This window comes from Diadema setosum, chromosome 9 (genome assembly GCF_964275005.1).
Source record: "Diadema setosum chromosome 9, eeDiaSeto1, whole genome shotgun sequence".
Taxonomy (NCBI): domain Eukaryota; kingdom Metazoa; phylum Echinodermata; class Echinoidea; order Diadematoida; family Diadematidae; genus Diadema; species Diadema setosum.
Window position 1 is genome coordinate 38,235,119 of NC_092693.1, and position 12,678 is coordinate 38,247,796.

Genomic DNA, 12,678 nt, shown 5'->3' on the forward strand with positions numbered 1-12,678 from the left:
CAAGTTGATGGTATATTGAATATTAGAATGTATCATATTACATTGTGCATCATTAGTAATCTTATATCTTAGTGCACTCTGCACTTTGCACTTTCACTGAATATTAAACGTGACAATATCCTTGTATCTGCAATTATCAGGTTTGATAAGAAGTAACTGGATTAAAATAAAAAAAAAAAATGATTTCACCTATAGATACTGGTTCAGGAATGTCGCAATATAATATGACTGAACACTGATCATATAATTTTGTACGATGTGAAATTGTTGCAAAGACAGATAAGCGAGAGTGATGTATAATGGATTTAACTCTGCTTTATTAATACTAGAGCAGACCTCCCAACCATACTGAATTTGGAGGAAAAAATTTGAATTTTGACCATTTCCTGCTCATGTTTCAAAAGGAATTTCCCATTTTTCTAGATAATTTTACTACACGCTCCTATGGGAACTACACATTCTTTCCCACTTTCGACTCAAATCATCCCTATTTTTTAGTCAGAAAGGTTGGGAGGTCTGCTATGGATGCTAGGGTTATAATGTGTGAAAAAAGGGGAATTGTGTTCCCTTTAAATTGTATTTGCATTTGTGTTCTTAAATGCCTCTCCTGTATCCATTCTATCAAATTGTTAGCAGGCACATGTTATCTTTTTCAAGAAGATTGCATTCATTTCAAAGAAGAGTTGAAGTTGAAAGTTATACATTTACTGTAGAATGGCAGAACAGAAATGGCTGTATATGAGTATTTTGCTCTATGCTGTCAACTTGCAAATGCTAGCAACTGAAATGGCAGTGTGTGTTTGAAATCCAGAAATTTTATTTTCCATTATCGTACTCAGATTCTTTGTGTAACATTTATCATAGGTTTGAATATTTATCTTCTTTAACTGTAAATACAAATTCAGATTTGGGACCCTGTGTGGCTTGTTCAATTGCGCAGCTAATCTTGTCTCAGTTGACAAAATATTGCTTGTTAACTCTAAAATACAGAGAAATGATTCTGACATTGAATTATGACGGCAGCATTGAATGTTCAAAACATGTCGATGTGCTGAGTCTGATTGTCTTTGTGTGAAGTGTGGCATATCAAAGCTGATGGTGACCCTGTAGATATTATGTTATTCCCAGTTGAGGAGTAGCTTTTATTTTGTGCTTCTTTGCTGTAAAGTGCCTTGCTTTATAGTCTGTTGTAGGGATAGAATAGTGAGCGCCATTTTGAAAGAACTCTTTTAAAAGAAAGAGAAATGAAAACATAGAATTGCACAAACCAGACCTGTTGGTATGTCTTAGAAGATAATTTATAGCTTCTTTTGTGAGTTTGTAGGTGTGCCCCTATTTTTTGTTTTGTGCAATATCAAGTGAGTGTGCATGTATACTATAGCCATTACGGAAATTCTGTCCATTTTAAGTATTTTGAGTTGCATGGTGGGGAAATGGTTCCTCATCTTGTAGTGACATTAGTACAGACTTGTATCATGTTTCATAATTAAGCAGAAAAAAAAAATCATTAGGAATAATCAGAGCCTTAAATTTGAACATGATGGCTGGGTCCTCTTTTAGTGTACTTGTGCAAGAAATGCATTGATTTTTAACTTATTTTGCTGCATGTATATGCTGTAAAGTAGAATTAGTTTGAAGCATAAAGATAATTTAGGATGTTAGTGAATAGATGACCGGAAACCTTAGTGTTATACTTTTACGTCAAGTGGTAATCAAGATGGCAAACGTGGATGATGTAATTTTTTTTTCTTTGTCATGTAAATAAAGATGAATTATGTAAGTGTTTAAAGGCAAAGAACCTGACAATAAGCATGTCATAATCTCTTTCAGCACAAATGGAGTACAGGTGAAGACATTAATGGCTGAGATAAAAATACCATTTATTCTTCCTGTAGTGTCATTTAAACTTAATCGTCAACATGTGAGTGGTGCAAAGTTTTATCGATATATACACATACCTAGGCTTTGCTTCTTATCCTGTCATGAAGCTGATAAGCTGGCACAGCATTATTCCCTTGTGACCAAAACACATTATATATTTTAAGGAAACAAAATATTTCTGGGATGCAGGTGAAACGTAATAATCTGGAAAAGTCGAGGAAAGGAAATCACACTAAAGTGCACAGCAATGTATTTTGACACACAATTGTAATTCATTCTTTTAATATATATTCTTTGTTTTCTGTTTGTCATAATCTTCACTATACCAAGAAGCCCCTTAACCCTTGGCACGCCACATTATATTCCCTGCATATAGGTTTGAGTGTAAATTTGTTTTACTCATTGGCACAGGAAGTGATAAAGGTATTGTGCATTTAGTTGTGTGTTGTTACTGGACACTGTAAACATGGACCTCATGTTCATCATTTATACTGAAAATTGTTGGAAAAAAGGAGTCCCAAGATTTGCAAATATGTTGACTTTTAAAGGGATGGTACAGTATTGGTGGAGATGAAAATTGGGCTTTAACTTTTTTTGCCAGATACCAAGAAAACACATATGAAATATTACAGAGCATACCATTTTCAGAGGAATTCGAAGTTTATTTGATAAAAATCGGGTTTGGAATAGCTGAAACATATAAAAACAAAGTAAAACAAAACGATCGCGATAAAATGTGGGTCCCACACTTTATTAGGATTGCTCTGTTTTGGATATCTCGGCCATTTCAAAACCAATTTTCATCTAATAAACATTGAATTCCTCTTGGAATTACATGCTCTTTCATATTTCATAAGAGGTTTCTCACTATCTCACCAAAAAATGATAAAAACCTGAAGTAACTATCAACCAAAACTATACGATCCCTTTAAAAGATGCTCACCACTTCTACAATATAATATTTTGTGAATAAGATTTTTTTTTCTTTCCTTATATTTGTCCTACCTACAGGCAAGTTTATTAATCACACTGACAAATCTATGAATGGTAAACGAATCACTAGAAAGGTTGCATGCCCCCTATTCAAGTGTGCAGACCATGAGTTTAATGGCATTGAACAAACCTATCTTATGATAACTGGAAGTTTGCTCATTGAACTCTGTGATCTTTGTTACAAGAGATAAGTCATGTAATTTCAAGTAAAGCATGTAATTTCAAGTAAACAGCTAAGAGAGTCTGATAGGGGATTGAAGTGGCATGGCGAAACCACATGTTGAATCAACCTTTTCAAGTTCAGAGCGATGTCTAGTCTACTCTAAAGCTCTATAGGTAAAATGCACCTACCCACAGACAGACAGACAGACGCACACACATCCACTCACTCCTCTCAATGCAGTATAGACACTAAGTTTCCTCACTTATGTATTCTTTACTTTAACTAGTAGCGGTAGTCACAATACTCTCAAGAGACACAAATGAAAAAAGAAGGAAAATTATTCTTTCTTGACATTTTGTAGTTAGATACCAGAGGCTATATGTTACTGTCCGCCATAACAGAATTAGATAAGAATCAAAGCAATAAAGTACAAGTTGTTAATTTGTCTATATCAATCATCACGATCCCCTGTTGGATAGTGGTAAGTTGTATACATTTATTGAGGTATTCATATGTTCTGAGAGTGGACAGGCTGTTTGTATATCATTGAAATGATATTAGAAGTGGTGTCGGTCTTCAGTCATGAATAGATTAAAGATGTGTTGAGGTTTGCTTGTGGTTTGCATACTATATTTTTTTAGTGTCTTGCTATTCTTGGCATGGAATTGAATCTTGAGCAGTATTGCACCAGTCGTGGATGTATAGGGGAATAAACTGATCTCCTTAGTGATACCCAGTATTTGAAGCAATGGTTATTATTTTTCTTGGAGCTCATTTGTCTGATGTGTATCTTTGATGTGAAATGAGGTGAATGGTTGCTTGTTAATGCGGCACCTGAACAAGTATCATAGCGATCAAATTGTGACAAATAATCTTTATTTCTTCTCCCATTGTTTGTGCAGTCCTCTAAATGGGAACTTTTTTTTTTCTTTTGCTTTACTTACAGGTCTATATTTGTCATGATCCTGTCAGATTAAATGATTAAAAGTACGTGTATACCCCAAATGAAATGTGATGATAAAGCATAGATGAAGTGACCGGTGCAAGTGCTATTATTATCAGTAATAGTAATAGTAATAATAATGATAACAATAATAATAATAATAATAATAATAACAATAATAATAATGATAATAATAATCATCATCATCATCACATTGTTATTCTCATCACTATTAATACCGTGTTGATGTTCTGGGAGATGTGTGTGTGCATGTGTGTGTGTGTGCATGCATTGTGCCTGCATTTGTGTCTTGATTGAAGTACATGTATTAATAAAGCGTATGTACGTTTATTGGATACTATATAGGAAAACAAGGAAGTCCTCAGAGCTGGCGTCCCGAAATGGGTATAGGAGATATAGAAGGGGAGAAGATGAAATAGTAGCAGAAGAAAATAATGATAGTTTTAGAGAAGCAAGGAGACGGGAAAACATATTAAAGGGATGGTACAGTATTGGTGGAGATGAGAATTGGGTTTTTAACTTTTTGCGAGATACCAAGAAAACACTTATGATATAGTACAGAACATACCATTCTAAGAGGAATTCAAAGTTTATTTGATGATAATCGAGTTTAGAATGACTGAAACATCCAAAGACAAAGTAAAATAAAGCGATTGTAATAAAGGGTGGGTCCCACACTTTATTCGAATCGAATAAAGTGTGGGTCCCACACTTTATTAGAATCACTCTTTTTTTGGATATCTTAGCCATTTCAAAACCAATTTTCATCAAATAAACGTTGAATTCCTCATAGAATTACATACTCTTTCATATTTCATAGGAGGTTTCTCATTATCTTACCAAAAATATTAGAAACCTGAAATTAGGTCTCAACCAAAATTATACGATCCCTTTAAGAAGGAAAAGAGACTGAAAAAAAAATGAAGAAGAAAAAGAGAACAAGACAGTAGTACACGATGAAGCATATGAACAAAGGAGGGAAGAAAAACAAAAGAATATGAAAACAAAAGAGAAAGAAGAAAGAAAGTGTTCGAGGGGGGTGTAATCAACCTATGGCTATCTAAAGTGGGTGTTGTTCGTTATTCCAAAGGTTTGTCATTCCGGAGGTTCGTTATTCCGAAGATTCGTTATTCCGAAGGTTCGTTATTCTGAAGGTTCGTTAATCCGAAACACACAAATTCCCTTTTCCTAGAGGTTCGTTAATCCGAAAATGAAAAAGGGTTCGTTAATCCGAAAATAAAATAGGGTTCGCTATTCCGAAGGTTCGTTGATTCAAAATGAAATAGGGTCCGTAAAGAGCTTTGTTTCATTTTCGGATTAACGAACCTTCGGAATAACGAACTTTATTTCATTTTCGGATTAATGAACCTTCGGAATAGCAAACCCTATTTCATTTTCGAATAAACGAGCCTTCGGAATAGCGAACCCTATTTCATTTTTGGATTAACGAACCCTTTTTCATTTTCGGATTAACGAACCTCTAGGTATAGGGAATTTGTGTGTTTCGGATTAACGAGCCTTCGGAATAACGAATCTTCGGAATAACGAACTGTAACCTCTAAAGTTCATCGTCAGTCCATCATCATTCATGCACACTTCCTTATACATTAACGAATTTCAATGCAAAGATTTAACGTTAGGACGGACTGATTTTGCTACAATTAACATGCATTTCCCATTTAGACACCTGCCCGAGTATACTCGGCACTCGGGACTCGTCCTCAACGGGTGAAAGGGATGGTACAGTATTGGTAGAGGTGAGATTTGGGCGTTTTGCGCAATATCAAGAAACCGTTTGTAAAAAGGAACAGAGCGTATACTTTCTGAGAGGAATTCAAAGTTTGTTTGATGAAAATTGGTTTGGGAATGGCTGAGACATTTAAAAATAAAGTCAAACAAGGCGATCGTAATAAAAGCTTGGTCCCACATTTTATTAGAATGGCTCTGTTTTTGGTATCTCAGCCATTTCAAAAGCAATTTCAGTGGCGGATCCAGAGGGGGGCGCAACCGACGCACGCCCCCCCCCCTTTATTTTTCGTTAAAAACAAAAGAAATAAAAAGGAAAAATGAAATGAAACCCGGAAATGGCACCAGAAATAATTAGTCACGCCCCCCCCCCTTTACAGAATTCCTGGATCCGCCCCTGAATTTTCATCAAATAAACGTTGAATTCTTTCTGGAATTACATGCTCTTTCATATTTCATAAGAGGTTTCTCATAATCTCACCCCAAAATGTTAGAAACCCGAGGTTAGGTCTCAACCAAAGCTATACGATCCCTTTAAGAGCAATATTCTCAAGTTATAGTTTTCAAGAGCTGCTCACAAGTTTACACTCACACTTCAAGCCTGCAACCATGCTCGTGACTAAATCAAACTACTCTATAGAAAGGTCGAACCACCTTAACCAAGTATAATAACTATGACGTCAGTATTTGTTTGTCATACTGGGTAAACATACCATACCCCCAGACACTAGGTAAATCGTGCTTACTTATTTTGCTTTATTCAAGATATAACTCTTGCACGCGATCTTATAGTCTGATAATCAGTTTGATCCGTACGTATAGACCCGATGGAATTGACATACAAATAAAAAAGATATAATAATGTTGTCGGATATATCTCCCCTTTTCACTAAGTTTTTTGAGCACAGAAAAAGACACGATTTCGTCTCATCGTCCGATAACCACTTTGATGAAATAGCGATCCATAGGCCTATGTTTGATTTACAATCTTTGGATAAAATGTATATAGGCCTATACTTCAACACGGAGTTTCTTTGTTCAATTGATCAAATTCAATTTTAAGGCATCTTCAAAATAAAAATCTTATTCATGTGTGCTAACGTCACTTATCTAATGTTTTATCAGGGCAACTGCAGTCTTCATATATATATATATATATCAAAACTGGAACAAAGTTCATGCTGTATTCACCAACGGTTTATTTCTCTACACAAATTTTCGAGCTACTCGCTCTTTCTCAAGTGTTGATACTGAGAGAACAATAACAACAATACATGTATTATCTTTTTATCTTGCCAACACGTGGACAACCTACTCAATATGTGTATATATGTATATATATATATATATATATATATATATATATATATATATATATATATATATATATATAGGCCTATATATATGATACTTGTAGTCCGCGTGTTGGTACCAGAGTAGAAAAGATGAAAAAGTAGAGTGGTAATGCATTTTGACAGTCCAACAGTGTTATTTATTCAGACCAAATTTTCGACGATACATTTATACTTTTTCATCTTTTTCATCTTTTCTATTATACACATACACATATACATATACATATGTATAAATAGTGACAGCAATGAAATGAAATGAAATATAATATAAACAAAATATCGTAATATTTTTAGATAAAATTACATGTACAAATGTGGAGGGGACTATACTTAGAAGCACTGCTTGTAGGTAGCTATAGTCCCCCTACAGACAAAATATATCAAAGATAAGACGAAGTGGTATAACGAAAACACCATAATCATTTACAAAGGCACAATAAAAACCCTGATATGGATATACAATAAGTCATGTAATGTTACACAGTACAGGTTTATGTACAAAGTATCAAATGTGCATTATATACCATTAGAATAATGAATGAAACAGAAGATAACCTTCCGAGTATATTTAATGAAAGTACAATTTAGATCTAATACATTATTTTTATTTCCAATATCAGACATTCTTTCAAATACAACTGAAAACAATCAATGTAGTCCCCTACTGTAAAAATATATAGACTTACATTTGAAAGGGAGAAATGGATTATGCATAATTTATGATCTATATAGAACCGTTTTGTTCAAAATATGTAAACGCTATTGGCAGCGTAAAGGCAGCTTGTGGGCCCTATAATATTGAGATGCATGGGCCATTCGAAGACACGCTCAGGCATTACCGCACATGCACAAAACGATCGGTACACAAACCCAAAACAAAGACGTAGACAGCACAAAACAATGACATCTACATAAAGTACAACATACCTGGGCAGACTGTGTACAGTTCTTCCACTGAACCTGAATACATACAATTACAAAAATAACTCATTCTCATAGGCCTATACAATGACATTTATCTAAAAAAAAAAAAAAAAAAAAAAAAAAAGGTAATCAGACAAACACTCTAGAAAAATCCTGGTCAGAACTGACCCGGAACCGGGTCCGTTTATAGGGTCACACCCCGTTTCGGGTCAAAATGACTTGGAATTTGGTCATGAAGACCCGGAATGGGGTCACCCTGACCCAATTCGTGACTCTGAATGGGGTCATATCTGACCCCATTCCTTGACATTTCTGATCCGGAACGGGGTGTGACCCCAACGGACCCTTTCAGGGTCAGTTCTGACCCGGATGTTTTAAGAGTGAACGACAAGACCATGATGGGCAAAAAACTACGCATCTGTAGCCAATAAACGACAAACGTTAAAGAAATCTTTAAAAATAAAATCAAGAATTTCGTAAATATGAGGAAAAAACTGAAACTATTACTGAATGTGATCAATACCCCACCCAAACCTGAGGGAGAAAGCTCAATCTACAACATTTTTGCATATGTTTCCCATATTGAAAAATGCTGCCACTTTTGATATGGTGACCGGCTGCTCAACATTGACCAAAAAAAAATATGTCCAAAAATATACTATTCATTTAGAAATTTATATTACATCGACCACATAAAAATTATATGAAAATCTCAAATCAAATCCTCAAAGACTTAACAAGCTTAACGAGTGAGCTAATTTGCATGATTTTCATTAAAAAAGAAACTGTCACCATAGCAGCAAATTGTTGCGTTGAAGAGAGATGAAGTCTGCACAATACACAATAAAGCAGTCACGCCTGCCAGACTTCAAGTCAAATGTTGAAAAACTGAGGGAGTGAACTCAGTCAATATTTTTTGTTTGCACATTTTACACACACACACACACACACACACACACACACACATACACACACACACACACACACACAAATGTGGTCACTGTGGCAATGCACCGTTCATTACTGACTTGAACGATTATCCACACGTCCCAAAAATGTCGGTGGTCCCTTCTGCGTACATCAACATTTTGTGAGAATTCTATTTAAAACATTTTATTACCATGGCAACACACCGTCCGATCATAACCAAAAAAAAAAAAGAATGAAGTCTGAACTATACTTCATATAAAGATCACATAGGGCCTATATGCCCTAGCAAATTTCCGTCAATCAAAAATATGATAAATCTGATAAAGTTAACTAAATCAACCATAATTTTTGTATGATTTTCATACGTAATCAATCTCGTCACCGTATTTGGTAGAAGCTATTCAACAATGACCAAAAAAAAAGATAAAATCTTCACATTGAAAAAAAAAAAAAAAAGTACCGATGTGTTGGCTCAGTGAGTAGAGCGGCTGCCCTCACAATCGGGAGGTCGTGGGTTCAAACCCCGGCCGCGTCATACCAAAAGACGTTAAAAGATGGGAGTTTCTGCTGCCTTGTTTGCCGTTCAACAGTTGAAAAGGTTAGAGCAACGTCGATCTGGCGCTGCTCAGTGGCTGCCGGGCCCACGATCAATTGGGCAAAATGAATTTCCATTCTTGGACAATAAAATTTGGAGTTTATATCCAAAACAATTATTATTATTATTATTATTATTATTATTATTATTATTATTATTATTATTATTATTATTATTATTATTATTATTATTATTATTATTATTATTATTATTATTATTATTATTATCTACATACCACATCGGACACAATAGGCTATACTATACATTTCAAATTGAATCAGCTAATTAAGAAACTAGGTGGATTAACTATGAATCCGTGAATCCGCTAATAATTTGTATTATTTTCTATTACAATAATGCTGTCACCATGACAACATAAATATAGGCCTACTGTCTGCACAATGACTTACAATACGCGCTCTGCACATTTTAAATTCATAGTTTACGTTATGCCAAACCTCTGATCAAAGATGCTCAAAACTAGAATGAGGGGAGCCAACCATAAACACAGTGAAGCCGACCCGTATAGTACACGCAAATAGAAGTGACAGACAACGCGATTTAGCCATGGGCGATTTAGCCTGAGTAGGCCTATTTATTTTCTTACTTTTTTTTCCATTTATTTATTTTTTTTTATTTCATTTATTTCCACTTTCATAATTGGTTTACAAACTTTGCATTAAAAACTAACAGACGGACAAACAAACAAACAAACAAACAAAAAGACATGGTGTTAAATATGATAGTGGCGGAATCATGAGAAGCACAAAGTAGGCTTATTGAAAATGATCCCTTAAGAAATATTGTGATGTAAATATATGTAATCATTTATAATCATTGGTTTGTAACTGAATTGAAACAAACATGAATGCAAAATATGATAAGACTTACAACTTGAGTCTATAAAAAACGGATACGTGTAGATATGAAAGTAGAGAAGAAAAGAAGAAAACTCCATTATCTAACTATTCATCAATTTGTAACTTAATTGCATCAAAAAGATGTTGTTTATGTAATCTTTTTAATTGTCTTACGGTCTTATTGATCCTGAAAACTATATTCAAATTATTCCATAAAATTGTACCTTTGTAAAATATTGATGACTGCGTACAAGATGTGCAATTTAATGGGGGATGAATACTCTGAGCATTTCTGGTATTATAATCATGAATTGCACTATTGAGGGTAAAATAATCAGAGAATACATCAGGGAGAAAACTATTATTAAGTTTAAACATGAATATTGCAGACTCTATAATGAAATTAAATCTTGAATGGGTAATATTTGAGTTTCTAAAAACAGAGGTAAACTGGGGGAAGCATATGTTGAATTGGGTTACAGCTCGTTATTCCGAAGGTTCGTTATTCCAAAGGCTCTTTAGTCCGAAGATTCGTTATTCCGAAGTTCGTTTTTCCGAATTTCATTTGCGGATGAACAAATCTTCGGAATAGCGAACCTTCGGAATAACGCCACAATGTTCGGATTAACGAACCCTTTTTCATTTTCGGATTAATGAACCTGTAGGTATAGGGAATTTGCGTGTTTCGGATTAACGAACCTTCGGAATAACGAAACTTCGGAATATCGAACCTTCGGAATAACGAACAGCACACGTTGAATTGGCTATTAAACGCACTCCCCGTTTTTGTAATTTATGTATTCGATCAAAGTGAATCCCCATACAATATTGCAGTAATTAATATGTGGTGAAATCAAAGCATGGTATAACATTTTGAGGACATTTCTAGGATGATACTGTAGTTTATACAAAACCCCTATAATGTTTCTTGATATAATACTGGCTATGTAATCAATATGATAATTCCAAGATAATCTTTCATCTATAATTACTCTTAAGAATTTTGTGCTTACAACTCTATCTATTTTCATATTCTTAAAATACAATTGCAAATTGTGGTCTGTTATATAATTCGCATATATACCAAATGAAATATGATAAAAAAAATCCGAATATTTGGCACCAAAAGTGTGCACCAAATTCCTCGTTGATTTTAAGTTGCTGAAATGCAATCTCTCGTGGTATGCCCCTCTGACAGCTCCTCCTCCCTTGTCCTTGCCCCCCCCCCCCCCCCGCGATTGGGCCGCTCCGACCTCGCACATATCCTCAGTTTTGCCCTCCCCCCCCCCCCAAAAAAAAAAAAAAAAAAAAAAAAAACACAAACACAAACAAACAAACAAATAAACAAACCCACAAAAAAAAAACAAAAAACCATGCAAACAAACGAAAAGGACTGACGTCTACAATTCAGGGACGGATTCAGGAATTCCGTACAGAGGGGGTGTCTCAATTACAAAATAAAAGGGGGCCCACGCCCCTCTCCACTCTTTTCTTTTTATTTCTTTTGCTTTAAAAAAAAAATAATAATGATAATAAAGAGAGGCGTGTGCCCGATGTGCCCCCTCTCTGGATCCGCCACTGCAAGTAGATCATATTTTTCATGTTTGTTGTTTTTCATCCAATTAATTTTCTCTAAAAATCTTTGGTAGATTGGTACTATACAGATTCCATGCATTCTCGTAAGTTGGGTAAAGCAATGAATTATTTCGGGAAACCACTCGTCTTACACGAGGAACATATATGTAGCAGCTCCAAAGAGTATAGGAGCTTCTATACTCTTTGGTAAAAAGTCCATTTATTGATGTTTTTAGTTTGGACGCAATGTGATTTTTTTAGTATTCAAAATGTCCTTATCTTCAATCATTTTGAGCCATTGAAACAGATTTGTATCCACCATACGCAATAAGCTACAAGCCTATCAAACTACAATAAAAACGTTAGGATACACAATTTTGCCCAAATATGTCATGATTTTACACTTTTTTGTAACAGTGTGTCCTGTACTTTGGAGTAGTATGTTTTGTTTGAGTAAGATATTAATACCCGATCATAACAGCATGGCCCTATAACGGCTCGCAAACTAATGACATGATGAAACCATGGAGCTACAGGAGTTCCATGATGAAACTAGAGTGACATGTAGTGGTGTCCTTTTGACTACGTTTATCTGACTTCGATCGCACATTGTCCATTTTGCTTGCGGAAACGTTACACATTCACCGATAGACGGGACTATTGACATGCATACCGTGTGGCGTGTGTACCAC